The 26,734-nt window shown below is 45.0% G+C and overlaps 1 protein-coding gene across 1 annotated transcript in view; it reads left to right on the top strand.

Annotated features, from left to right (window-relative positions):
• The window catches only part of LOC122575527, a 259,427-nt gene that overhangs the window by 129,796 nt on the left and 102,897 nt on the right, over positions 1-26,734 (top strand). The window lies entirely within an intron of this gene.

Below are 26,734 nucleotides of genomic sequence, written 5' to 3'. Positions count from 1 at the left end.
GGACATTATCTTCGAGTCAGAGGACACAGCTAGATATTTCCAAAAAAATTTGGAAATGCGCAGTACGCGCGATAACGATTGCCTTCTACAATGCGTATCTTCGGACGAGGAGTAAAACTGACTTTCGGTAAAATAAGTTTATGTTCAATTCAGAGGACACGAGAAACAGGGAGTTTTAAAAGAAGAATTAAAAGAATAGTCGTACGAAATTATTTGGTCTATTCGATAAGACGATTTATCGAGATTTGCTGGAATAAAGGAAAAGAGACGTTTAATGCGAAAAATCGATAGAAGAACGTGAAAAGAGGTTGAGAGTCACTGGGACCCTCGCCGCGGGGCACCGTCCGTGACTCATCAGGCCCCTCGATTCCCTCTTGTACAGGAGCAGGGCCCAAAAACGAACAAAACCTCATCCACAGCGAGCCAAAGGCAGTGTCTGATCGATTTACGTCCCACTCGCGCTTTGGGGAAATTTACAACGGAAAACGTGGCTATCGCGGTTCGCTGGGACGAGACCCCGGTATCTTCGGCTCCGGAGATCGTTCTCTTCTCTTCTTTCTGTCTCTCTCTCACTTCTTAACCGCCCCCTTTTTTCCCCTTTTTAATTCGACCCGGCCCAGTGGAAGAGCTGAAAAGAGCAGGCGTGCAAACTCAATCGGGACTCGAGAGGAGACTGGCAGGACTCCTCAAGGTTAAACCTCGTTTCACTCCTTCACCAAGACTCTCGTCTCACTCTATATACGTGCACACGAGAGATTCGCTACCAGAACTAAGTGGTCAAGGTCAGAGGAGGCTAAGATCGCTGTCCGATCGGGATCATATCTTGGAAGATATACGGGGATCGATCGATAGATACACAACACCAAGGATGTATACCTACGAGGTTAGAGGGAAAAAGGTTCATCGGCCTCGGTGACGATTCCACCTTTATCGTCCCCTTGCATCGCCGTCATTGGTACCAGAGCAAATTGTCGCGCTTTTGTTTGGATTTATTCGCAATATAATTCGATAATTTCATTGTATTCTTCTGTCGAGATATAAAATTACATTTTAGTTCTTTCTTTCAATTACAGACGATAAGAAGATTTGATAATACGGATCGTTAGTGATTTCTCGACCTTGATCGAGTACCAGTAGTGAATTTTACGATTTGATGAATTTGTTACGTTGTTGATATATGTTAAGAATTAAATCAGTTTTTACGAGAATTTATTGTAATCTAGATGCATTAGCCAAAGGTCAAGTTCTATATTAAAGTACCTAGAAGTGATTACATAAGAACAACGTGACAGTATCGTGTATCATTGTACCAGAATTGCTTGTAGAATAATTATCGAGTAAGGTTTCGTAAGCGTTTGATAACGGAGATATAAAAATAGATATGCAAAGAAGCACTACGTCCACGACGTTGTTTCGAGGTCAATGAGGAATGAATATTCAATAGAATCGAGCCCGTGTATCCGTAGGAATTTTTCAACGCACAGCATAGGTGTACCAGCCTCTATCGTTCGTTAGTTCCAAATGGATGATCGAGGATTTCGACCTCGGTTGACCTACAGGAACAGAAATATCTCATGGAGCACTGATAACAAATTCTGACTGTGGGTAACCTTCCACGAACACCATTTTATGGTGACACTTTTGACCCAAACAGCCCCACAGTGCGCCTCTATCAAAGGTTCAACGGCCTCTCGTTTGCCACTCGCCATCGTCCATCCTACGTTTATCCATCCTACATCTACAAATCACTACCAAGCAACGTATTTCGCTCCAATCAAGCTTCAAATACAATTTTTCAAATCTACGAAGCTCTGTCCTCCTTTCTATTTCGTCTTTCGTCGATACAAAAGAATATCGAAACAAACTTTAACACTTTGAGGAACGAGCATAGAGCCTTTCACTTCTTTATAGCTTGCTATAATAGTCCCTTTCCCCAGCACGAGGAATAGAGACTCGGCGTAGGTAACCTCTCGACACGTATCGATGGATGACGCAGAGGGATTACGTACAGGTCCGATTGAATTTTCGAACGCCTGCGTCTCGATCCTTAACCCATGGGACTTGATGGTGGTACTCTTGACCCATCCCATCCCTTCCTCCCTTTCTTCCGCCGTTCGAATGATTTTTCGTGCCATGCGTATACGAAGAGTCCCTTGGATATCGAATTCCCATGCACGTGCATTCGAGCAGTGTCATCACCTTCGAGCCAGCTCCGTCTTTCGACCGGCTCCCAACTTTTTTCGTCCCATAGGATATTGTGTTTTAATATCACTATTACGGTCAGACGGAGGGCTCTTTCCATCTCTCGTTCGACAATCATCCCCGGTACGTAGAGCGACGAGCCAATGGAGCCGGAGATCCTCGCCCAGGAACAAACTCTTAGAAAACCATGCACCTGTGAGATTCCCATACACACAGTCCGCACACAAGTTGGTTTCCCCAACGATCTGTCTCGCTCTCTCTGGTCTGTCCCCTCGATAATGCAGAAAAGACTTGCTCACTGATTTGTCCTCTCTTTCTGTTCCACCTGAAAAACGTAACTAAAAAACGAGACGAGGCAAGGGGTTGAGGTGATGGGGTTGGACCAGAGTAAAAGGGTGTTGGAACCAGTTGGAGGAAGAAAGAGGGGCGAGAATCATGGTGTAACCGTTTCTATGGGGCGGCCAGCGTAACACACTTGTCCTAAAGATGTGTTCTTTTGTCGTGAATAGGGTGGTACACCTGCGAGCTTAGTAGGGGAGCCATTGATACGGAGATCGCGGTGTTACGCTACACCGTAGCCGTTCTATGAAAATAAGAAGCTACAAGGAGGAAGGAAAAAAAACTGGCGGCTTTGTCGGGGCTTTTGGCGCGGCTCTCTATCTGTTCCTCGTCTTTACTCCTTTTTGCGATAGCGTCGAGGATCATTATGACCCGCGCGACCATCGAAACTTGACCGAGGGTGCGAGTAACATGAAAGCTCGTCTTCCCTTCCAGATCTGGGTGTTACGTTTCATCTTTCTCGCTGTGATCGAGAATCCGTGTCACGGCCCCCGAACAGAAAGGATTCGGTCGTCATTTAGAATATTTAAAAAAAAAAAGGTTGTGACAGATGAACTCTTTCTTCTCTAGCACGTTTACTGCCACCGAAGTTTTGTATTTCTTATGCGCGACAGTTAAGTTACGATCTTTTTATGATCAGCCAAACTGGTCAACTTCTTCTTTTATTGATTTTTTAATTTCATTACATAAGTATACGATTGATGTTCAATTCTCAAGAAATAAATCACCTACTTCTACAATACTATCGTTCGTCTGTTCTTTTCAATTTATGAAGCTGAACATAATGGCCTCTGAACTGCTCACATAACATTGGCATAGATATAAAATGTGTGCATTGTTGCGTGCTCATTATTTTTGCAAGTTCAAATATTTATGAATATAATTACATGAACAAATAGAATATAAATATTAATTTCATTTAAATACTTCAATGAATATTCTACTTTGAATATTCCATATATTTTCGCATATTACAAACCTACTATGTATACATCTCTGTGCCTTTCAATTTTATTTATACGAATGCGTATATATCCGCAGTGTACTTACGAATCTTCAAATTTCAAATATTTCTCTAACTAAATAATTAGCGTCGAACAATTTTCATTCTTCTCTTTCTAAGACAAAAGTCGTCATAGAAAAGGAGCAAAAATAAGCTACGATGGGAATCACTTCGTCCTTCTTGAGCGGTCAATTAACTAAAAGTACCAACCATATGTTGCATCTACCACCTCCCGCAAGGGGTTGCAAACCCCTGTAAACCTTCTGAGGCAAAAGGCACGGCGCATCAAGCACATTTTCAACACGATGTGTGTTGTTAAAAAACCCATACCGACCGATCGTGCCCGGAACCGCGTTTTAAGTTACATAACACGCGTCATCTAAGAAATAGAGGGCTCGATACGGTGATATTTAAAACCGGCACGATCGCCAGCCCATCGAGTGGCATCGGTGTGGCAACGAGAACAAAAGAAAGTGAAGACGAGTGACTCAGGTGGAGTAGCCTCCGGCCGGTGCGTAATTATGTCACCGGTCGTGGCTGGTGGGACGAGGAACGGTCGGTCGGTTGGAAAGAGTAGCACGAAGACGGTTGGGCAGAGGGAAGAGCCGACGAAAGGAGGCAAAGCCTGCGGGAGAGGCTCCGTGCTCTCTGCAAATAACGTGAATCACACCAGAGAGAACTCTCTGTCTCCGGGTACGCAGTAACTTTAGAAGCGTCGCGCGGAGAGAGCGGACAGGAGATGAAAAAGCTTGAGGAAGGAACGAGTCGAGGCAGCGTAAGTTCAAAAAAAAAAAAAAAAAGGAAAGAAAAAAGCAGAGGGAAAGAAAGAGACGGAGAAGAAGAAGGAAATACTCGACTGTTTGCAAGTTTGCGAGGTAAAAATTTCCTCTTCACCGAGAGAGGAAATATTTATTAATTATATCGCTAATTGGAGGGTCGACAGAGGTCGGGCAAAAGACGGGAGAACAAAATTAGAGAGAGAAACGGCAAACTTTGTGAAAGGTTCGCACGTTCGTTCGCGGAGCGGGAGAAATAAAAAAGAAAAAAAGTCGAGGCTTTTTACCGTTTACCGATGCCGGTTACGCGTGACAGCAAAGAACAGCGCGCTGGGGAAAGCTGTTAAAGCTAACCCCGGTCTGACAACGTCAAACGCTTCAGTTGCACAAAGCCGAACGCTTTCTTTCTCTTTGCTCGCCCTAGAAGTCGTTTGTCGGTTCCGTTTGCCGGAAAATTAACTGCTGCATGCCATGCAACGACCATGTGAGACTAGGAAACCAAAATTGGAAGGGCCGTGTTGTAAACGAAATTGGAAGAGAAGATGGGATTAGCGACGAGCACGGTGGCCGCCACTATATATTCTGGCTCGCGTTTTAAGACACACTGCCTCCTTTCGTTCGACCCACAACCGTATGCTTACTTAGGACGGCCCGGCTAATCCTAGACGCGCATGCATAGACACATTGGACGACCGCGGTCCCGTTTTCTAAGTGGAACATCTTCCACCGAATATTGTTAGAATGCAACGATACATCGTTGATGAAATATTTTGGAGTGTGGTCTATGGAAACGTGAACAGGTTTAATTTGCCTTCCTTTGCAATATTTTGTTGTATGGATCTAACAGAAGTATAAAAGAAGAAAAGGAGGAAGTATAAAAGCAGGAAGGGAAGCGGTCAAGCGTGTTCATTGGGATATTGTGTATCATCGCATCAACATAATGTAATCTGTCAAATATAATGTAATGTAAATTTCACATCATAAATGTCGTCATACGTAACACAATTATTAACGTTTATTAGAAAATATGTATCTTTTGTCGCTGACACAGATAACAGAAACACACAAAAACTTGACGATAAAGAAATCTAAAGTCTTCCTCATTTTATCACGCTGTCAAACGGTCAAGCGCTTCTTTACTTTGTCACTGGCACGTGAAACTCGACTCATCCGTAATCCTTCACAACAGATGTTTTCCTATTATGTATTTTATTTTATCCGGTGTGCTTTTGTTATTATGAAATTCCATTATCTATGAATAAATGTTTACGGAATATAGAAACGTCATAATAGCGGTATCTATAGTTTTTATTAGACAATTATTGTATGGTAATTAAGTCACGGCAAGAGCATAAACGTACCAGAACTGCGTTACTTTCCAAGACTGAATATACGTAAATACATTATTCAACTATTCAAACAGTTAAATATGTTTCTTCTCTCATCCTTCAAGTTTCTAAAATTACGTTACATCCATCAAAGCCACTCAAATGTTTCCTCATGACGTTCAGATTCGGTCCAACTTGTAGCCTGACAAGAGGTAGTAGATACCCAATTATCGGGCACTTTGGATCTGGGTCATCGTCGCGTGAGTCGAACCAGACCGAAGAAATGAACAACGATTTGGTTTTCTATGTGGTAGCTGGAGAGACATGGTCCGCCATTCTTGTCCCAAACACCCATTAGAAGGTCTTTCTTCGGAATGACGGATCGTTTCCTGCGATTCAACCGTTCGAGCCGCATCGAACAGTGAAATCATCGAGCGTGAGCTGCGTCCGTTCTGCGTGGAGGACTCAACCAACCGAGGGTGCGCTTCGAATTAACGAAGGGCTACCTGTGTCTCGATTGATTTAGGAGTGAAAGGTTGAGGGAGGTGAGCTGGGGTTATGCGTGCAGGTTGCGATGAATTTTGAAGCGGTTCTGATCGAAGTTCTTCACGCCTCCACAATAATTTTGCAGCCAGATGATCGAGGCCCCTAAAATCTAATCTAGAAAGTTTATGGATTACGGATGTTTATGCGCGACTAATTTTCTATATATATATATAAATTCTATGTATTTTTTATATGTTTTGTAACAATATTAATATGTGTAAATCAATTTAGTGACTTTATAATTTTCCACGCGTACGGCAACTTCGACGAAATGAATGCCTACGTAATTCCATACGGATTGCTCGAGTAACAGAGACTATCGTGGTGATTAATTTTCTATTTTTAATTTACGAATTAACTACGAATTAATTTACGCACCTAACGTTTAGGGTTCGAAAGGATTCGTTATTTACTTTCTATGTCTTCAGTTCTGGTCCTAAAAATCTAAATGTCGTAAATATGCATAATCTTTCCGTGAGCCGCGACCAAAATTCTAATATAACAAACTTTTCCAATTGGAAGATAACCCTTACACAACGTGGTAACCAAGGATATCCGATCACTTTCCCTAAGTATCTAGCTTTCGCCACCTCTTCATCTAAAAATTGACCATATCACGATGTCTAGATCCCGTTGCAAACAAAATTGAACTGTCAATTAACAGTCGTCAGCTGTTCAGGAGCAGTTACGTACGCGCGGACCCGTGGAGGTTTCGGTGCACGCCCTGAAAAGCGTCAAGCGGCTCCTCAGCTTCCTCGGTGCAAGTTTCCGGGCGATGTAAATCTCCGCGGATCGGCCCATCCGAAGATCGTTAGCGGGCCGGCTCGCGGCGTTACACTCGCCGATTAAACGTCTACTTCTCCGCTTATCTCCGCGTCGCTTTCAATCTCTGTCGACGTGTTCGCCGACAACGCTGACTGACGCTCGATTCCACACGGTAGCTGGTAGACCACTCTTTCTCGGCCCTGTCGATCTATATCGGCTCGCGTTATCGTGAATCGTTATCTGCCAGTCAGCGGACAGGCGTTTAGAACAACGCTGATCGAATGGATCGGCTCGACAGAACCGGGCTAATAGTCGCTTAACCGCTCCAAACGAGAAATCCGATTTAGTGTTATACAATACCCTATACCATTCGAAAGTTTAGTTATATGATTTATATACAGGATGTAGCAAAGTATGCGGCGCGATAGCAGGTTATTCTGCAGGGAAAAATCAGCCGGGATAAAAGTTTTTCGTTTGAAGCGTTTGAAAAGTTTTGGAGAAAGTTAAGATTGAAGAGTTGTCAAGTACATGTAGACATGGCCATATGTATATTACTCGGTTGGATACAAGTGAGTAAGATGGGATATCGCAGTGTATGTCAGTTCATTGTTAGTTCTCGTAATGTAGAGCTCTGTATTTATTGTTAGAAAAAGTTGATTATATTTTTCAAATCACGGAAATCGTAGCAAATATCTTATGATAGTAAAGGCTAACGTTGTAATTTAATTAATTATGGAAGTAAACAAGTTACAGTTTGAAAGTTGAAATATACGATATTGCAATTCCAGACTTACGCTATATCGCGATGTTCAGAAGAAAAATTCAGAATTGACAGAAGGTCGTTCTACATGCAAAAAGAGGTGGAAAATGCAGAGGAAATACAATTATCTCACTTAAAGAATGGAATTTAAATATTCATTGGCTACACTTATATGGAACCAATTTTTGCGTAAACATATCCGAACTTAATCTCCCTCAAAATAAGACCTGGCATTTTATTCTACGTATTTGACTTATTTCTGCGTATAGAATAACTTCCTGCATGGTTGTACACCTTGCCGCAACCTGTACGATCTTGATATTTTGAAGTACTCGCATGATTAATTGCAAGGTTGTGCAAGTTAGGCAATTTGTATTGTCTATCCTAGAATGTTCTATCTCATTTAAACTATCATGGTATAGGAATGCTTGAACACGTATCAGAGACGTGACGGTGTTTCCGTAGGGACTGCGCACGTGGACGGCACTGTTTTAAGCAAACAGTTCCAGATTTTATCACCGATGAGTAATAATACCGAGAAATTTTCAGATATTCAAACGTAATCTCTGAAAACCTCACGTCATCTATATCATAATTAAAACGCGTTTTCTTTTCCTCCTTGAATACCATACGACAACCATGTATACGCCTGTAATCCATTCTGAAAATGAAAGAATGAATAAAAAAAATCACTTAATAGTACCTTAGGATACTTTGTCACGAATCGGTGAACCGCGAAAATCAGCGTCCACCAAAGAGGCCAACAATAGATACTAACGAAACCGACAACTTTCGAACGGTCGATCGATCAACCTTAATATCCCCTAAATACCGGAACAAGTGACACACGAGGAGATCGAAAACGTCGCTATCAGATGAACGAGCAACCGGTTAAAGTCGAAGTGCTTTAAAATCCATGACTAACGGGCCATCCATCCAGTTGTACTCGCGATACACCTATGTACGATGGCCTGTATGTAGAAATGCGCGCGAGTTTGTCATACAGAGCTCGAGGGTCGCAACATCACTCACCTCTATGACTATTTTATGGTTCGGCCAGTGACTCATACGGGCAGGGAGACAATGCTGGAAGCCCTTCATCATGCGCGAAGCCGCCGCTTCCCGTATGTACGTACGTACGTGTAACGCACGCGTTTCCGTATAGAAAGCACAGCCCTCGTACCTGTTGAACATCCACGCATACAAGCAAGGTAGTGGCCGCGCGCGAGTGGTATTTCACGCACACCGGATCGCACCGTCCACAGGAGCAGCGTCGTAACACGACAGAAGGTGATTCACGTCAAACAAAAGGCCGAACACAGACCGGCTTAGAACACGTGTACGGGTATTTCAGATAGCAATGGTGCATGTGTACGACACACGTTGACAGAGGTCTCGAGGGGGCGGGAGGGTCACGACGAATCGTTCGATTCTAATGAGGAGAAATCTTCTCTGGCTTTGAAAATGTCACGTGCTTTTACGGAACCTGCGACCCTGAACGCCTCCATGTAGAACGTGAAAATCTGGCGAAATCCAATAGCGAAAGGATAAGATGGAAAAGCGTTGTACAGTAGAGCTCTATTTGTTGTAACGAAATCCTAGTTAATGACTAAGTAAACTTTACTAAGTAAATAATTTATTTATCTAAACGAGAATCTTTATTATATGAACGAAAAGATAATGAGAAAAATCGGTGAACTATTGTTACGCTATTTGTCCTAATGAGTTTAAATAGATGTAGGTCTATTGTAGTTATATTGTTAGTTTAGGACTTGTTCGATCGAATCGAGATACTATAAGAAGTAGAGCTCCTTTTTACAGTGAAACATAAAATAATCATTTGAGTCCCTGCTGAAAACACTTACGAAAAACACTCGTGGCTTTATATGGACGTAGATGATGGAACGAAAGCCAGTCGACAATACGAAAGCTGACGGCTGACAACTAAACGAAACTGCGCGCAATCGTGGACGCCGATCTTAAGTAGCTTTTTCGCAGAGACGAGTGGTGCATTCATTGAATATCGAGGCTCATTCGTACGAAACAGTCGGCGGCCACAGCGATTGGATACAATCCCGTGTCGTTGCTATCTCGCACGATCTTCCATGGTGCTCGAGGAGGAAAGGTGGCGCGTACGAACACTTTTTTTACAGCTTACTTACACGCAATACTGGTGTGTCGCCCGTTTGCTTACGTTTCAGATCCTTGACTGTACGCGTAAAACGTCGTCAATTGCCCTTCGTCCCCTCTCTCTTTTTCTCTCTTCCAGTCATGCCTGGACCCGGCCGTTTCATTACGCGTAATTGCTATGGTCTGCGGTCTGTCCCCTTGGCTACACAGGTACAGTATCATTTTCATAATGACGCCAGTCACCCCTCGCCTCCGTTCCTCCGTCGCCCCTCTAACGTTTGTCTCTTTTTCTCTCGCTTTGGGACAAGAGAGGATTAACCGAAAGAGGTCTCTTGGAAAGAAAAGAAAAAAAAATAAAAGGAGAAAGAAACAAAAACGAAGGAAAAGAAGAAAGAAGTAGTGATGTGTTAGGCGAGGAGGAAAGGTCGCGATCGACGATGGAAAAAGGAAGGAAGGGGAGCCGAGGCCAGAAAGAAACAATGGAAGATGAGGATCTGGCGAGCGAGAAACGCCGCGAAAACGGTGGGGGCAGCAACCGGACAAAAAATACGATCAACCACTTCGACGTGACCCAGTTCAACGGACGGACCGTTGGGACCTATATACATACGTCCCCCGTTTGTCCCGGGGTAGAAGACCGCCTATTCAAGGGCTGACTTGCACACGCTGCACAATAGACCTGCCCTGGCATTATTCAACTTGGAAAAAGCGGCATCTCCTCCCCCTTCACCGTGCGTTACTGCAACTATAGGATTACCAGGCGTATACGGGAGTGATGCACGTGCATTTTTTCGCGCCCTTTCATCGGGAAATTGCCGGCTACTTTCCGCAACAATGGCCCCGGTTGGCACACCGGCCGCGCGTTCGTTAGTACGTACGTGGCTTTAACGAGACTCTTCTCGTGTAACGGTCGAGCGTGTTAATTTGAACGGTTGCACGTAGCTGTGCAACAAATAGGAGCATCGATAAAGGCAGCACCGCTTTAACGATTCGAAAAAGCAAATGGTTAAAAATCCTGCGGCTAAACTTATACAACTTCGTATGTGTCGTTGTGTTAAGCGTAACCAATTCCTCCTTTCGAAGTTCCCTCAGATCAAGTTGGCTTAAACAACAACACAGATGTATCAGAAGCCTGTGGATCTTGAGACAGAGCGAGGCTACGCCACTGGGGCTCAGCTGCACTTTGCCTCCCTCGTGTTTCACTTTTTTTTCTCCCTTTGCTCGTTTCGTTTGTATCTCGGCTCGGTCTGGTTCGCCTCGACTCGGCGTTGCTCGGGCCCCGAGCTTCCATCTTTCTCTCTCTGACTATAAAGAAAGACCTTTCCTCCACTCAGGCCGTCATCGGCCGTAGCATCGCAAGCCCCGTCCCTCCGGTCGTTTCTCTTCACCACGGGCCCTGCCGCCCGAGCCCCTGTAACCCCGCGCAGGGCCTCACGGCTATCAGCCACTCGTGTTTACATCGGGCCAGACTGGTGGGGGTTTCGACAAAACGACGAGCAAGTTAAAGCACCCGCCTGCTTTCCTCTCCTAGAGCGCGCGCGCGCGCGCACAACCGAGACATTGGCTCCGGCTTTGTACGTGGAAAGAGGATGGAAGGATCGAGCGAAGGGTAGGAAGAGGAAGGAGAGGCAGGGATCTCCACACGATCTCGCGCACACAAGGAAGGGAAGAAGCCAGAAAAGAGGGTCCATCGACGAGTCGACGCACACGTACAGGAGGATTTGTCAAAACAAAAGCCCGGTCTTTCGTCGAGTCACGTTCTAAGGGCAAAGAGGAAGAGGCCGAGAAGCGGCGAGAGTGAAACAGAGAACGAGAGGCAACGGTAGTGGTAGTGACCGGAGAAGCGAAGTGAACAGAGAACCTCAAACGAGGAAGAAGGAGACGAGCCTGTATTGTGTGCTCTTTCGTCTCTTCGTTTCTCCGTTTCTTCGTTCCTCGCCTTTAGTCCTCGTCGGAGGTTTCCTAGTAATAAACTGTCAGAAAAAAAAGTGACCTCCTCACCGGTCCTCTCGGTCCTCCTACACCTCCGATCTTCCGTCTCCACGGATCAAAATCCAAGCAATTACGGCGCGGCTGGAAAGGGTTCTAGTCGGCCGAGCGGGACACGATCGAGCGAACCCGGCGACGCAAGAAAAGAAGAGAACGGCGCGGTGCAAGGGAGAAGGTGAAGCTTAGAGTCTCTCCCTCGGATCGGCGGATCCACTATCCAGGATTACTCGTTATCCTTGAGAGGAGGTTGCGCTCGCGCGAGACGGCCCTCGATGCGCTCGAGGAATATAAGACGAGGGGGAGTTGGGTGCCACGGACTACTCTCTTTCTCTCTTTCTTTCCCCAACCTTCTTTACCGCTCTCCTCGTTGCGAGTGCAACCTTTCCTTCGTTTCACCATCCCTCGCCTATATCCTACGTCTTTCGCTCGATCTATCTTTTTTCCCCTCTTTTCCCCTCCTCTTTCTCCTTCTCCTCGCTACCTCTTGACACCTGTTCCTCACGATGGATCCGAATCCTTTTGGGGATTCAGGTATATCTACGCAGGTAAGAGCATAAAGGAAGGTTCGATGTACTTGAAACGATCGTCAGATCGCACAGTATCCGACTGTTTCGAGGCTGCTTGCGAGGATAGCTATAAAATGACTCGATCGTTTAGTTACGCTCTTAGAAATTGGCGTTACGTGGCTCGGTTTCGCGAGCGTACAGTTTGTATCGGGATGAGCTATTAAGTTTGACCACCGCTGGCTCACGCTACTTTCCGCGGTAGAGTACTACCTTAGAGGGGATTGGCAAAAGCCGGTGTTTTCCGCCGCTGCAATTATCCTTTACCACGCCGTTTATCGAATTTCCTCTTCCTCCGGTTCGTTAGGCGAATAAGATCAGTGGTTGTGATTCGAGAGAACGACGGATGGATGCAAATCGATAGCGGCTTCATGTTTAAGCCAAATACATATCATAATATTTGGAGGAAAGGAAATACGTTTCTCTCCTTTATCGGAAGACTTCGGATCTCTATGCAAATTTATATTTGCATGAAGGAGATTCAAAAACAGAACCTGAGTAAATATTCGTTTCGCGCATCGAATATTACGACGAATAATTTGTTTTCAATGTTCCACACGTACAAGCTTACATATCATGTACATTCTTGCACATTGAAATATTTCATAAATATCAGTTATACTGTTTATCAGTAATCGTAAAAATATGAATTTGCATAGACATCCGTCGTCTTAATTTCTTCCCAGAATACATTATAACATATTTATATCCCAAATATAAAATCACGATAGACAGAAATTTTGCTTACAGAACTACGGAGTTTAAGGGAATATTTCCCACTTCCTAGTCTTGGTGAGCAAAACAATGGATACTTTCGCGTAACGGAGGAACGCGAGGATGGGCCCGAAAAATCGGTCGAAGGAACACGAATCCAGAAAATCCTGTTTCCCGCGACGGGGGCCGGAACACGTGAACAGGGACGAGGACGTGTTGATTTAACGGAACAAATGCAGCGTATCGGGGCGGACCTGTTCCCTCACGTGGGCAGAGCACGGCATCGCGCGAGAAACGACGTAGAAATCGGCTGATCGGGTTCCTTGAACCGTGGACGTGCGCTATAGGTGGCTGGTGTTGCCCGCGCAATTCGGTTCCGTGAACCCCGGGACCAGTTTAATCCGCGTCCAATCTGCAGCCGCGGTTCCTCGAATCGAAGAATGAGTTGTCGGTAGCGGCTCGACACCGCGTCTCGGCGCCAACGCGCGCGCGTTCCTCTTGCTCATCCACTTCTTCTTCCTCTCCTTCGCAAACTCGACAGATGTTCCACTTCTTTTTTCCCTCAACGTTTTTCTCCATCGTTGGTCGATCGAGCTAATTGTCCCAAGATTAGCATCACGAGTTGATGCTAGTAGCGATTGGGTGTGTCTGCTAGACTAGAATTCTACGTGGTGTAAATGCCTCTTAGTTTTTTCTTTTGGTTCGAGATAACCTATGTTGCGGATTAAACATAAATTTTGCAACATAAATTGTAACATAAATTGGATATCAATTTTACATAAATTCTACCATAGACTGGAGATTGTATCATAGATTGAATATAAGTTAAGAGTTTTTAGTAGCTACCTAGATGAACCTTGGCTATTTGCTAGTAGATACATAACGCTAAATATAGAATATAATTTATATTTATTAACCCTTACCTAAAAACTGAAGCTATAATTAGTGTTCTATCTAAAGTTTCTCAGAAAAACATTAGTGATGAGGAATCCGTGATAGCGATATACAACGTATAGTAAGAGGCAGAAAACGAGACGAACGACTCGAAATGGGGAAGAGGAGGAGACGAATTCGTAGCACGTCAGTGCCACCTTGAAAGCCAGCGGGGAACGGGTTCAAGTTCAGGGAAGCGCGGGCGTCGTGCACGACACGCGATCTCCGCGATCTCCTCTCGCCTTTCGATAGAGACGAGCTCGAGGAGAATCTCGTGCTTGGTTGGCGCGCCGTGAGACAAGTGGATCGAAGAGGCCTCGCAAACACGGCCCCGTAAATAACGACGGTGAAAACGGCCGCGAAATAAATTCACCGGCTAGGCGAAGCGGTTCGATAAGGGGCCCGATAATAGATGTGTGGCCGCTGCGATCCTCGAGACGCGCGGCTTGATATAATTCACGCTGCGAACCGCCTTTTGAAAAACCTGTTGATTTACGGCCGCCTCGCGGGATGCTCTCGTTCGCTCCTCCTGGGGATCCGCGCTCCACGACTTGATGAGACTAGATCAGATTATGATAGGATCGTGTTTGTGCTCTTATTTCGGATATTGATATTCGTTGCTCGGGGATGCTTCTCGCTTGTGTGCTTAGGATTCTGCAGGGAATCTAGGTTTTTAGGAATCGAATGTGGGTTAGCTGTTTGCTGGATACTCTGAAGCTTGTCCTATTGATCGCTAAAAGATACAAGTAGTGCCATATAAACAAAGAAGTAGCAGGCAATTATTTGATAATACATTATCGTTTTTCATAGGTTTTGTTATAGTACAAGTATCTTTGTTACACATCTTCGGTACAAAACGATAATTTGAAAATGAATTTCGTTCCTAACGAAGTACTCCAACCATTCCTTAGCGTATTATCATTTTGGAGATACTGCTAATCTAAGTGGAAACAAGAAATCTAAGACCTCATTATTTATGGCGATAGCGATATCGAAACAACATCAAGCCAATTCCTTATCATATTAACCATCCAAAATAACAGATTTAAAACCAGTCTTTCCTATGATCTGTCCAACAGAACGAGGCAGTAAACGTAAACAAACTTGAAAGCGTCGACAGCCGTTGCAGCGGTAGCGGTCGAATTTCGTTTACGTTTACTGCCTCGTCTCGTTCGACAGGCTATAGTCTCCAATTTTCGAGCACAGCTTTAACTTCTACCATGAGTATCATATTTTTTCAAAGTTCGTCGCACGACACGAAAACAGACGTCTACATTCGTCCAACTAACGGCTGTTAACATTATTCACGCGCGGCGTTATCCGCTCGCTAGTGCGCTCGCATCCGCGCAGGCGCCTTCGCGCCGGTTGTCGCGCTTCGCCTTCACTTAACATACGCACGACGCTCGCTCGACACACTCGACACTCGGTGAACCAAAACAAACCAGTGCTCGCGCGAGTAGGACGAAGAAGAGAGCAGGAAGGATGGAAGAGGCCGGCAAGCTTGGAGAGGGACCCGTGCAAACGAAAGAGGCGAACGACGAAACCGAGAAAGAGAGGCCGAGAAACCCGCCTCCGTACGCATTAACACCCTCGAAAGGTACGACGACGCATGGACTTTTACGCGCACACACTCTTCGGAGCTTCTTTCTCCGGCTGGAGATGGCCTCGCGTCAAATCGTATGTAGGTACGCGGACGAACAAAAGAACGAGTTGACGATCGTTTCCGAGCGAGTTCTGCTGTAAGAGATGGCAGAGGATTTTTCGGCGAGCTTGAAGAAACTGTTATTTATTTCCCTTGAAAGATAAAAAAACAAGATAAAAGACAAATGTACGAAAGTACGTAGATATGGAAATCGCTTTTGGAACGGAACTAGGTGCGAGTTGTAATATACATCTGGTGTTGGCAAAACACTAGTGGGCTATCTCGGCAAACTTCCTTAGGTTAAACAATTCGAATTCCTGTCATAGAGAGTTAAGCGTTTAAATCGTTAGTTGATACGTAGAAAAACATAATCATGTATCGACATCAAAGATAAAACATCTGAAAATAAACGACGATCGACTTGGCGTACTAATGTTCAGCTGTTGAACGTTCGAAATTCACGAGATAATTGGTATCGCGGGACAATGCTCGCGAGCTGTGTTACGATAGCCGCCTTATTATATAACTCGCGTTAAGATAGCAGCGCGAGTCTCCCTCTGTCAGTTCTAACAGTATCCGCGCGTTTTATATTTCAATTTTACTAAGCCGTGGAGTGACGTGCGGCGCGCTAGCCTCTCTCCGCTCGTGTACACCTGTGCTATCCCTCGCCGTACCGCGAGGGGAACGAAATCCATTGGACAATTTTCCAAAAGACTTTCACCATTTTCCCGCCCCTGCTTATAGCTCGCTTTATCGGCTTACGCGGACGCACCGTTTCCCTTCCTCCTCTCTTCTTCTCGCGATGCGTCGCGTTGTTACGCGCACGAGAGAGTCGTTTCGAGTGGCCAAGAACAAGTTCACGCGGACACCGGAGGCAGAGATATCGAGAGAGAAACGGGGAAAGAAGAGGCGCCACTGGTCGGAGCGAGAAAATAGGAGAAGAAAGAGCGAGGAGAAGAGGCACGATCCGACCGTGAGGGAAAGAAAAGGGCGAAGAGGGAAGAAGAAAAGGGTTAACGAGGGACGAAGAGGGAACGACGCAGAGAGATCTGTTCCCCCTCGCGTCCAGAGAGCGCATGCAGTTTAAGACGCACACCGGGGACCGTGTTTCCAGCACGCACACACGTGCGTGAACCAGTCTAACCACCTCATCACGAACAATCTCCTCGTGTTACTCTTTTCCTCTCGTTTTAGCGGCGTCCTCGTTCAACGAGCGACGCAGAGCGAGTCCCTCTTTGTTCAAAGGCAATCAGCAGGCCCCGATAACGGGCCTACTCTGTCGTAACCCAAGACACGAATACGAATGCATCGACGGAGAGCACACCAGATACGTGGAAGATATACGAGAAAGAGAGACGATGCCTGTCTTGTGCCAGTGAATATGAAAGCGTGTATATGTGTGTGTATATGTGTGTACGTGTGGGTACAGGCGCGGGTATACGGAGGGGAACCCTCGAGGATCGTGCGATGCGTAAAAGGCACTGCGTAATAGAAAAACTAATTTTCACGGTATCTCATAGGACGGATAGGAACGGATATCTTTTTTGAAATCTCTAAAAATCCTTTGATATTTCGGAACGATGTAACAATTTGAAGGAATCTTGCAATTAGTTTGTGGTTCAATTATGGTACGAGAATTGATGCTGCACCTTGGAACCTTGGGTAATAGGAAAATAATCTCTACGACGGGAGTCCCGATACCTTTTGCAATATTTACTGATTTTTAGAAATTTCAATTCTTACTTAGTTTTGCATTTGGTTTATGGTTCAGCAATGTAACATCGAGCGAGAGAAGCATCTTCGAACCTTGGATTATAGAGAATTAATCTTCGTGACGACGGAGATTGTGACATCTTTGAGATCTTCGGGAAGTCTTGAAAATTTCGATTTTCATAATAATTTCATGAGATTTTTATGGTTTGATAATGCTTCATCGTTCAACGATGCAACTTCAGAACTCGGGTAATAGAAAAGCTAATCTATTTGACGACAAAGACTGTGACAATTGTTGGAATGTTTAAACGTTCTTTGAAATTTCAATTTTATACGTATGCAGTAGTTTGATGAACCAACCGATTGTGTAATCGGTTTGTGTTTTAATAATGGTAGACTGCGATGTGTCTTGGATCTCCGGGCTACGTCAAATTGGAGTACAGGCGAAGATGAAACCTGACGGCTCAGAAGACGACGTCCGTCTTCGGTCAGGCGTAACACGCGATGCGGAATCGAATTAGTTGGATCGATGGCATGTAATCCAATTAACGCTACACACGCGTTTCAGATCAAAGGATTAATTATACCGCGCGAGGTGTCCCGTTATAATTATCGACCACGCGGATTCTGGCTACGTTAACGACATTGCAAATTGCCAGGAATTCTGTTGCTGATCCACGAGACCCTCCAAAATTCTACCTCCGACTTCGAGTAAATAGACGTGTTTCCAATGAGATCTCTGGTTAGAACCCGGGGTTTGTTAGTGTAATAACAGATCCGTTTCCATGGAGCATCCTGACGTTCGAATGAATCAACCGGTGATGCATATATCGATATGTGCCATCGACATTTAGGATTTATTTATTTGAAAATTGGTATATTTTCTGGAAGAATATTTACGAGGTAAAATGGCGAATTAAGTAAATTAGACTAATTGTGAGTGTTAGTTTTAGTTTTGCAATATTAGCTATATTTGGATCGAGAATTATAAGAAACTCGTAAAGAAGTTTGTTATTTCCATATTTATATAATAAATAGAAATTTCATAACATAATTCAGTCACTGGACTGGAATATACACTCGGTAGTTAGGATAAAATAGGCTTATGAAAATTCAATCCTGAAGTTTGTACAAAATAATCAAACTATCTGTTTTTAACATAACAACGAGAAAATAAGAAAATATTGTATACTCGAAGCTCAACAAGAAAAGCGATAAAAATGAGTAAAAGCCTAGCACAGAATTATTTAAGTCAACGATTTGAGGTTACTCGAATCGGGCAAACAATTTCAGACTTAAATAAAGGGATACATAATAGGAAAATTAGACTGCAGCCTGAATTAAACATAAAACGATCATACCACAGACTTGTAGAACCTTTTCTTCAGGAAGCTCCTCAATCTTAAAATCAATCTCAAATCTCATTACGTAAACCAAACGGTAGATTACTCTCGCTTTGAATCAAGAGAAAGATCAACCCAATTCGCTACATCTGAGAAATCACTAAATCGATTACCGATCTAATCATCCGAGAGCACGCGACCAATCGAAAACGTCTGGAGCCCAATTCGTCCACTCGGTTGCTGTAAGTCGAAGGCGTATTGGAAACGGCTCCGCGAAGGTTCATAGCACGCGTCGAATGAGAGAAAAGATCCAGGTCGTGGTACGCATGAGCGCGCACACAGAGCGCAAAATTGTTACGAAATGTGTGTTGTTGGGTCTGTTAGCGTAGGACTCGAGACCGGTTGCGATCGATAAGATCGTCGAGAAGCGGTCGTCGAGAGAGGCGATCGATAGTCGAGCGGGTAAATTATTAATGGGGAAAACTGTACGGTGCGAATATCGTCGTCCGCCCACGGCGCGACACGGCACGTGAACGCTTCGTATCGGTCGGAGCGGAGAAAGGCTGCCGGTTGTTTTCATTCAGCCCGGCCTTGACGATGTCGCACCTTCCTTATCGCGACGCTGTCCGCATCTTCGACGCGTCTGTCTTTCCCCGTTTCCATCAAACCAGTTGACATATACGTACGCTGTCTGGGAGTCTCTGTTGCCACAGTTCGTCGCAGAGTTCCACTTACCCTGACAGATACGAGATTAATTTGGAGGAGACCGTTTCCGAGCTGATTCGAGCTGAGCAAGTCTGATGTGCAAATCGTGTGGTTCAGAAAGATAGATCAGAGAAAAAGTTGTAAACATTGCAATTTCACATATTCTTCCTCGATCTTCCTAATCTCTTCCATTTTCGAGTTGAGTAGGCCTGCGGAGACTGGGGAAAAAAGATGATAGTTCGTATGATTTTGTATAGGAAATTTACAGAAGTTGCTATTCCAGATATTCTTTCTCTATCTTCCTGATTTACTCGATAAGGAATGATTTTTTTGACTTCGACTGGATTAGGTCTGATATTCAAGCGGAGGAAAAGAAGAGACGATACACTTCTTTGACTTTGAGAAGAAGTTGCAACGATTACATATCTGAAATACCCTTTCTCTAGTTTCTTATCCTACGTGACATAGCAGTCGTTCGAGTTGTAATGCTGTGTCGTTGGTCCGGATCGCCAGCTTCTGGCATCCCTACGACCTCGATAAACCGCCCCGAGGGAAGAGAGGAAAGGATAAGCACGGCCGCTGCAAGAGAAGCGATCGACGGCGAAAGGTGCGACGCACCGCGTCGTCCGAGATTTTACGCATTCGTAGTAACCTAGAAACGGTCTCGATCGGTGGCGTGGTTGTGCCTGCTTCGATACCTGGAACAGATTAGCCGTATGCACCGGCACTGGAAACGACAAAGACGACGAGGACGATGTCGACTGTATACATACGTTTCGTGTGTATACTACATATACATAGAGTGAATTACTTTCGCCGTTCGGTGCACCGCGTCAATGCCATCAGCCAGCACGACTGGCTGGCTAGCTGGTTGCTTGCTTGGTTGGCTGACTGGCTGAAACCGGCTACGCTGCTGCAAAGCCGAACGAACGAACCGAGGGACTGCCCGGAGAGAAACTGGTCAACTGGAACCGGAGTTGTGCTACCGCGGAGCTGGACCAGCCGCGGGACGACGTGGGTTCACCTGGACAGCTGGAGAGATACGCCGACCCACGCTGCACGCTGCTCGTAAAGTATTGCACTATAAAGTGCAGGACACACCGTAGTCAGTCGATCCCTCCTTATCCCTCTTCCTCCCGCTCCCTCTTTCCTCTCTTGCATCTCTTATACCTTCGTACTATCCAGACTATCCTTCGTGTCTCCGTTTTCCTTTGCTACGTTCTCCTTTACTCTGTTCTTCTTCTTATAATACATACATCTTCGACGTATATACATCTCCGTGGTTCCTTTCGTTGATTTCTTTCAGGATCCACTCTGGTGGAATCTTGGCTGATTAGGTACTATATACTACTCTCTTGAGATTCGGTTCTTCAGCTACGTGTAAAAGAACGTGGGCGTGGACGATTGGGTTCAGGGAAACGCGACTGGGAATTCGCGTTTCTGATGATTAGCCGAGCGACTCGATAGAAAAAGGCTTAGGCAGGAAGAAAGACAGAAACAATGTTGGGTATTGGTTTGTATGGAGGCTGGCGTGTCGGCACGCGTTGGAAACCAGTCGATCTGGAGATGCTGATGCTATCGCGAGCGATCTGCCTTTTCGAGGATAGATTGTTTTTACGAAGGTCTTGATAGATCGCGTTGCTTCGTGGACCTCGATGATATATTCCTTCCAAGATCCCCTCACCATCCAACGTTCTTCCAGATCTCCATCTATCGATGGAGATCTCTTTAGTCTCTAATTTATATACCATTTTCATAAAGAAACGCCACGACAGGCTTTTGTATATCTAATTTTTTCTACGACCACGTCAGTGTTACTGGATAACGAAAGAATGTCGGCCCGTCGAGTTACGAGCCAGCTTCCTGGTTACGCGTTATCGATTCCCGGTAGCTTTCGACGCGTCCAAATGAATCTATAAAGCGTTAGAACTCATCGTCGATGCAGCAGGATCAACGTACACCACACAGGGAAGCAAGGGGGACGAAGAAGAGGGACAAAGTGCCGGTATATTTAATGGTAGTTAAGAGAGTAAGCTGGTATTGGTACTGTTATATCTGTAGCGAACACCGATTGGTATTGGTGGCCAAGCTGGTGGTGGGGCCTGATGCAGGTGTTGGCCTTGGGCTCCCTAACACCAAGCCTACAATCTCTAAGGCTCGCCTATATACGTTTGCTGGTCGGTTCTGAGCACGCCACCACCTCCGTTTCTCGATTTTAAAGCTATAACGCAACACGCCAATCCGTGTCTTTGTTTAGGAGCCGAGACGTGTCTGATTGGCTACAGAGACACGATGAAAAAAATTACATATGCCAAGCTTCGAGAAGGGAGAAGAGGGAGGGAGGAAAAAAATGCCGCGTCTCTTTCGTCACTCTGCTCATGGGAATGTGATTTAATTCGTCGAGAAGTTGCAAAAGGGTATTCTCCCCGCACCTACGCGATCAAGGATCCCCGACACGATTAGAATGGGGAGGGCAAGGACAGTCGGCTCTTTCCAACCGGAGTCCCGATGTACAGGAGAATTAATTAATTTTAATCCAGTAGCCGGATCGATCCATTAGACCGAGCTGCGACTTCGTTACGCGGTCATCGATGAGATTTACGTTCGATACGATCATCGATACTAACGGCTTTAACTACTGTCGCTATATGTGCCACGCTTTAAGATTAATTATGCTTAATTTCAAGCTGTACCGATGCTGTTGTTCCCGCGCTTCTTTATAATGAAAGTATATTGTACCTATCGTTAAATCTATTGAATGGAAGTGCAAGAAACAAAACATATGATCGATGATACATTTTTCGCTCCAGTCCACTATGAGTAATCTGCTGGTAGCGAATGTGTTAAATAGTATATTCATAGCTCTAAATGTAATTTATACACCGTTGTACATACTATAGCATTAACATATCAATTAATTAAACCCAAGTATTTTATATTTCTTATTATCTAATTACAATTTTACATAACTACAGCGATTTGATATTATGAAAATGATACATCGAGAAATAAGAATATGCGCATACACTTTTCTCAGCCACTGTATATGTACATAATTTTGTCTTCGTTTCGGGTTCAACGAACTTTCACTACGCTATACTATACAGTGGCCAAGTACTTAACGAGTACGTTTTTCTATTATGCTCTAATATTTCTTATCAGTCTATCGTCTTCAACTGCAACAGCATTATAGACCTAAAAACCTTTCAGTCAGTCACTTTAACATCCGAGACATCTATCAAAACACCTTCACCGTAATTACCCCGCCTTCTAACACACCCATCAAACAACTCAATCACACCGTATCACGTTTAGCCAACGAACCTAACCCCGCGAACAGGGAAGCGTCACCCAAGTATCACCCAAGCGTCGCGACGTACGCAGCTTCTTACTCTCGATTCCTGTCCCCGTGCAAACAGTATCTACTACTCGGCGCTACGTGCACACGCACACACTCGCCGGCTCTTTAACCGATGAAAATGAATGATTCCGTATGCATATGTATGCGGGGGCTCGGTACGCGCGCATAATGCCGTTCGCGCGAGCGTGTAACTTGTCTAAAGAGCGAGCTAACGTACAGACAAGCTAGAAGAATCTTCCAGTTGTGGATTTAACGCGAATTTATCCGACATACTGATTCATTAGAGTTATGGCGCGCTATAATTCTTGTTGTTTGGGTAGGTGTTTTTATGTAAAACAGATTGAGCAGGATCGATCGAACAGAGGCCTTGGAGAAAGTGGAGAGACGCACGCGTATCGCTACGAGCCAACTCGCGCCTTTCCACCGACCAGCAAGAATAAATTACCGCGGTACCGTTATTGTCTCAGTCCGGGAGAACCCGAGAGCGTCTTTATTTGTGGAAACTGCTGGATCGGCAGTTCGTTAGCGTATTTGATGTAAGACGAGGAAGAAAATATTATAGGCGAATGTAAATCATCTGCTAGCAGTTAAATAGTGGATTATTAGTAGAAAAGACCGAAATTGCTGATTTGAAATGAATATCTTTAACGAATGCATTTTTCCCAAGATAAATGGAAGGAAGAATATATAATATCCATACTTGTACTCAAGCCTGGCAAAAGATAAACCGATTATTCCACTATCGTGAATTCTTCTCAAAAACTATGCAACTCATTTCCATAAATTTATTCGTCGAAGGTCGTATAAATAATTGTACATTCCAATATGGATCTTTAAAAAATAAAGTTAGAAATCCCGCTTTTTCTACTTTTCAATTTATGGAATTGATTAGTATTGTGACTTCCGAACGGCTCTATGTCTCCCGACGATTTTATTAGCAATATGTTTTAATGTTTATTAATTTCTCTAAAAGAATCCAGCTCTGTCGAGTTTTTTACAAATTAAATATATCGTCACTCGTACTACTCTTTCCCCAAAACCATCACTGGCGAAATTTTTTATTTATATTCTATTATATTATATTTTATATTTATTTATTTATATATTTTATGTATATTCGCACGAAGTACCAGAAACATCCAACTAGAACTACAAATCGTAGACCCCACTATAGGAACAGCTATATCCATCAGATTTACTGTTAATAATTTACTGTTGCGTCGCAGCACGACCCGAAGAGAAACGTTCCCGGTAGGATCCCGGAGCAGGCGGTGCAACGAGCGGGCTCGCGTGAACGTAACTTAAAGATTATCCCCCGAGGATCGTGCGATTCGTGACGTCAGCCCCAGCCACGTGTCGAAGAGGGAAGAAGAGGTCGAGGAGGTCCAGCATGACCGGTGGTTCCGCGAACAGATAATTTCAGGATACGGACAAAGAGATGTGGCTGTGATCGTCGCGCGCACCCTGCGGCTCGATACCATCGCTTATGCACCCGCGGGCGGTTCATTTAAAATTAATCTCGCACGAGCAACGAACCATCACTTTAAGTGTCGTTAAACGAACGACTTCCTCGGTCTTTAGCTTAGAACACGCGCAAGGTAAATCGACGAAGAAGAAACAGCGATTCGAAACGACGTTTCATCGAATACGGGCCATTACGCGATAAATATTTCCCGAAGAAGAAATCGCGAGTAAACAAGCGAACGAGTTATCTCGGTGGAAAGCAGGCTGGACTCGAGCCTAATCCCTCGATGGAAACCTCGATAATTTGTGGTTGCTCATCGAGGAAGAGATACGGCCGTCAAAGAAGGAACGGCCCTGTTCGCGTCGCGCGCCTAATCATCGGTTATCGCGCTAACGCCAGGCTAGCAACGGATAATGATACCAATCGCGCGACAAAGAGTGTACGTGTGCATTAGTGGTGGCTCGTTGAACTGACAGAGGGACAGAAACAGATGACACGAGCTAAAATTCATGACGTTGATGTCTCTGCTTGTTTGAAGAAACGCGGTTATCTACGAGGCACTAGAGTGGATCGGTAAACGACCGTATACATTTATGATTCTAAATATTTGAACGAAAACCTTAAAGCTCTTCCTGAACCTCAAATCTTGTTTAAAACATTGTGCTCCGATTGCTTCAAGAGACGAACAAATCGAATAGCCTTTATCTTCGATGTATGGCCGTATCTATAGTTATATCGTCCGGAACGATCTTCCTACAAATCTGCTAGAGACACGCGATGTGTATGGGCCCTAAGGTTCTCGTGACGCTGTAGCAGCCTCGGTCGTTGGAGCCTCGTGACGTCAGTGGTGACCACGTGCTGAACAAGAGGGAGAGTCGGCCAGAAAGAAGCCACTTCGTGCCTCTCTCGTATCGTATGGAGCGTGGCCCGGGGATCAAGGACGGTTTTACTCGCGAGAAGCGGAGCCGCGTGTCCCTGCATCTCGTCGTGCTGTGCAGCTGAGAGTGCACCAGTGGCGGCGGAGGGACGCTGAAGGAGGACCAAGACGTGCAACGAGACGAGAGAGGAGGTAGGACAGCAAGAGGGGTGGGGGTTAGGTAGCGGGAGTACAGAAGAAGAAGAGAAGACGAAGCGGAGGGAAAGAAACGTTGCAACAAGAACGGGGCAGCGGGATGAGGGAAAGAAAGGGGGAACTCGAGTTATAATGCTCCGCGCGTCCAGTGTCCCTAGCTGGAGGAAAGGAGAGGTGGAAAAGGCGATGAAGAAAGAGCCAGAGGTAGAGTACCTCGTTCCCTCTCGTTCCTCGTTCTCCCACTACCCCTCGTTCACTCGACGTGTCTCGACGTATCCCGCTCTTTCTCTCGCTCGCCTGTTGCCCGATTTCGACTTCTTCGTCGCTCTTCTCGCCGGAGATAAAGAGAGTAGAACGAAGAAAAAGAATCAAACGGTGGAGAGAGAAGGGTATACTCTACAAGGGAGGGAGGAAGAGGGAGGAAGAGGGAGGACGAAGGGGGAGGTTAGGAAAACGTGTCCCAGCCTGCACGACCCGGTACACTCACCTCCAACAGTTCTGACCATAACATTAGAGGAACGAGCCGGAATCGCGAAACATCGCGCTGAAACACCTGGTTCTGCTCGCTCGTTACGTCGTCCAAGGGAACATGATAAAACGTTACTTGTTGCTACGTGCGCTTAGAAAAATGTCGCCGCACTTCCCGCCCATTTTTTCTCATAATTTTCTCCGTTGTTCGTTTTCTTTACGTCTGCTTCTTTCATTCTTGCTACTCGATGTACACTGCATGAGAGACCTAATGCTGCGTTCGGAACGGATGACGAAACAACGTCGAGGAACGACGTCACTCGTGAAGCGAAACATCACACCAATTTACGTCTGATTTCAGTCGAATATTCATTTGTAATCGCACACATATACGCAAATTCATGTAGATTCATCTATCGGTACTTGAATTAATTATACTTGAAGACTCAACCGTCAGTATGGTAGAGTAGGATACCACGAGCAAAGATAACGTAACGACGAAAAAAGAAATGAACGTGGTCCATCAAATATTATGCTCTACTCGTGTGGCGACTAATTGTAAGTGGCGATCGCATCTGGATGCTATCGTTCGCTTATGCAAGCGGTTTCGAGTGGAATTATGCAAAAAACTGCACGCGCTCGATTAAGAACTGAAACCGCGTGGCGCCCCCTCGCGTACACAGCTCGATATTTTTTCCTCGGGAACCGCTGGCGAAGATTAGGAAAACATGTCCAGACTTGTACAAACTCGTACAGTTCTGACAACGAGTTCAAGCGATAACAGTCGAGGCGAGACGCGATAACGGAACGGTTGAAATAAAACGGAGGGTCGTTTAATCAATGCGTCACTTAATCAGTTAATTCGTGTCAGGAAGTTGGGTGTCTGAGCAACCGTGTCAAAATATTCCGGCGACCAA

The sequence above is a fragment of the Bombus pyrosoma genome, linkage group LG2 (assembly GCF_014825855.1).
Source record: "Bombus pyrosoma isolate SC7728 linkage group LG2, ASM1482585v1, whole genome shotgun sequence".
Lineage (NCBI taxonomy): Eukaryota > Metazoa > Arthropoda > Insecta > Hymenoptera > Apidae > Bombus > Bombus pyrosoma.
Note: the sequence above shows the minus strand (reverse complement) of the source record. Positions and strands in the feature narration are given on the sequence as shown.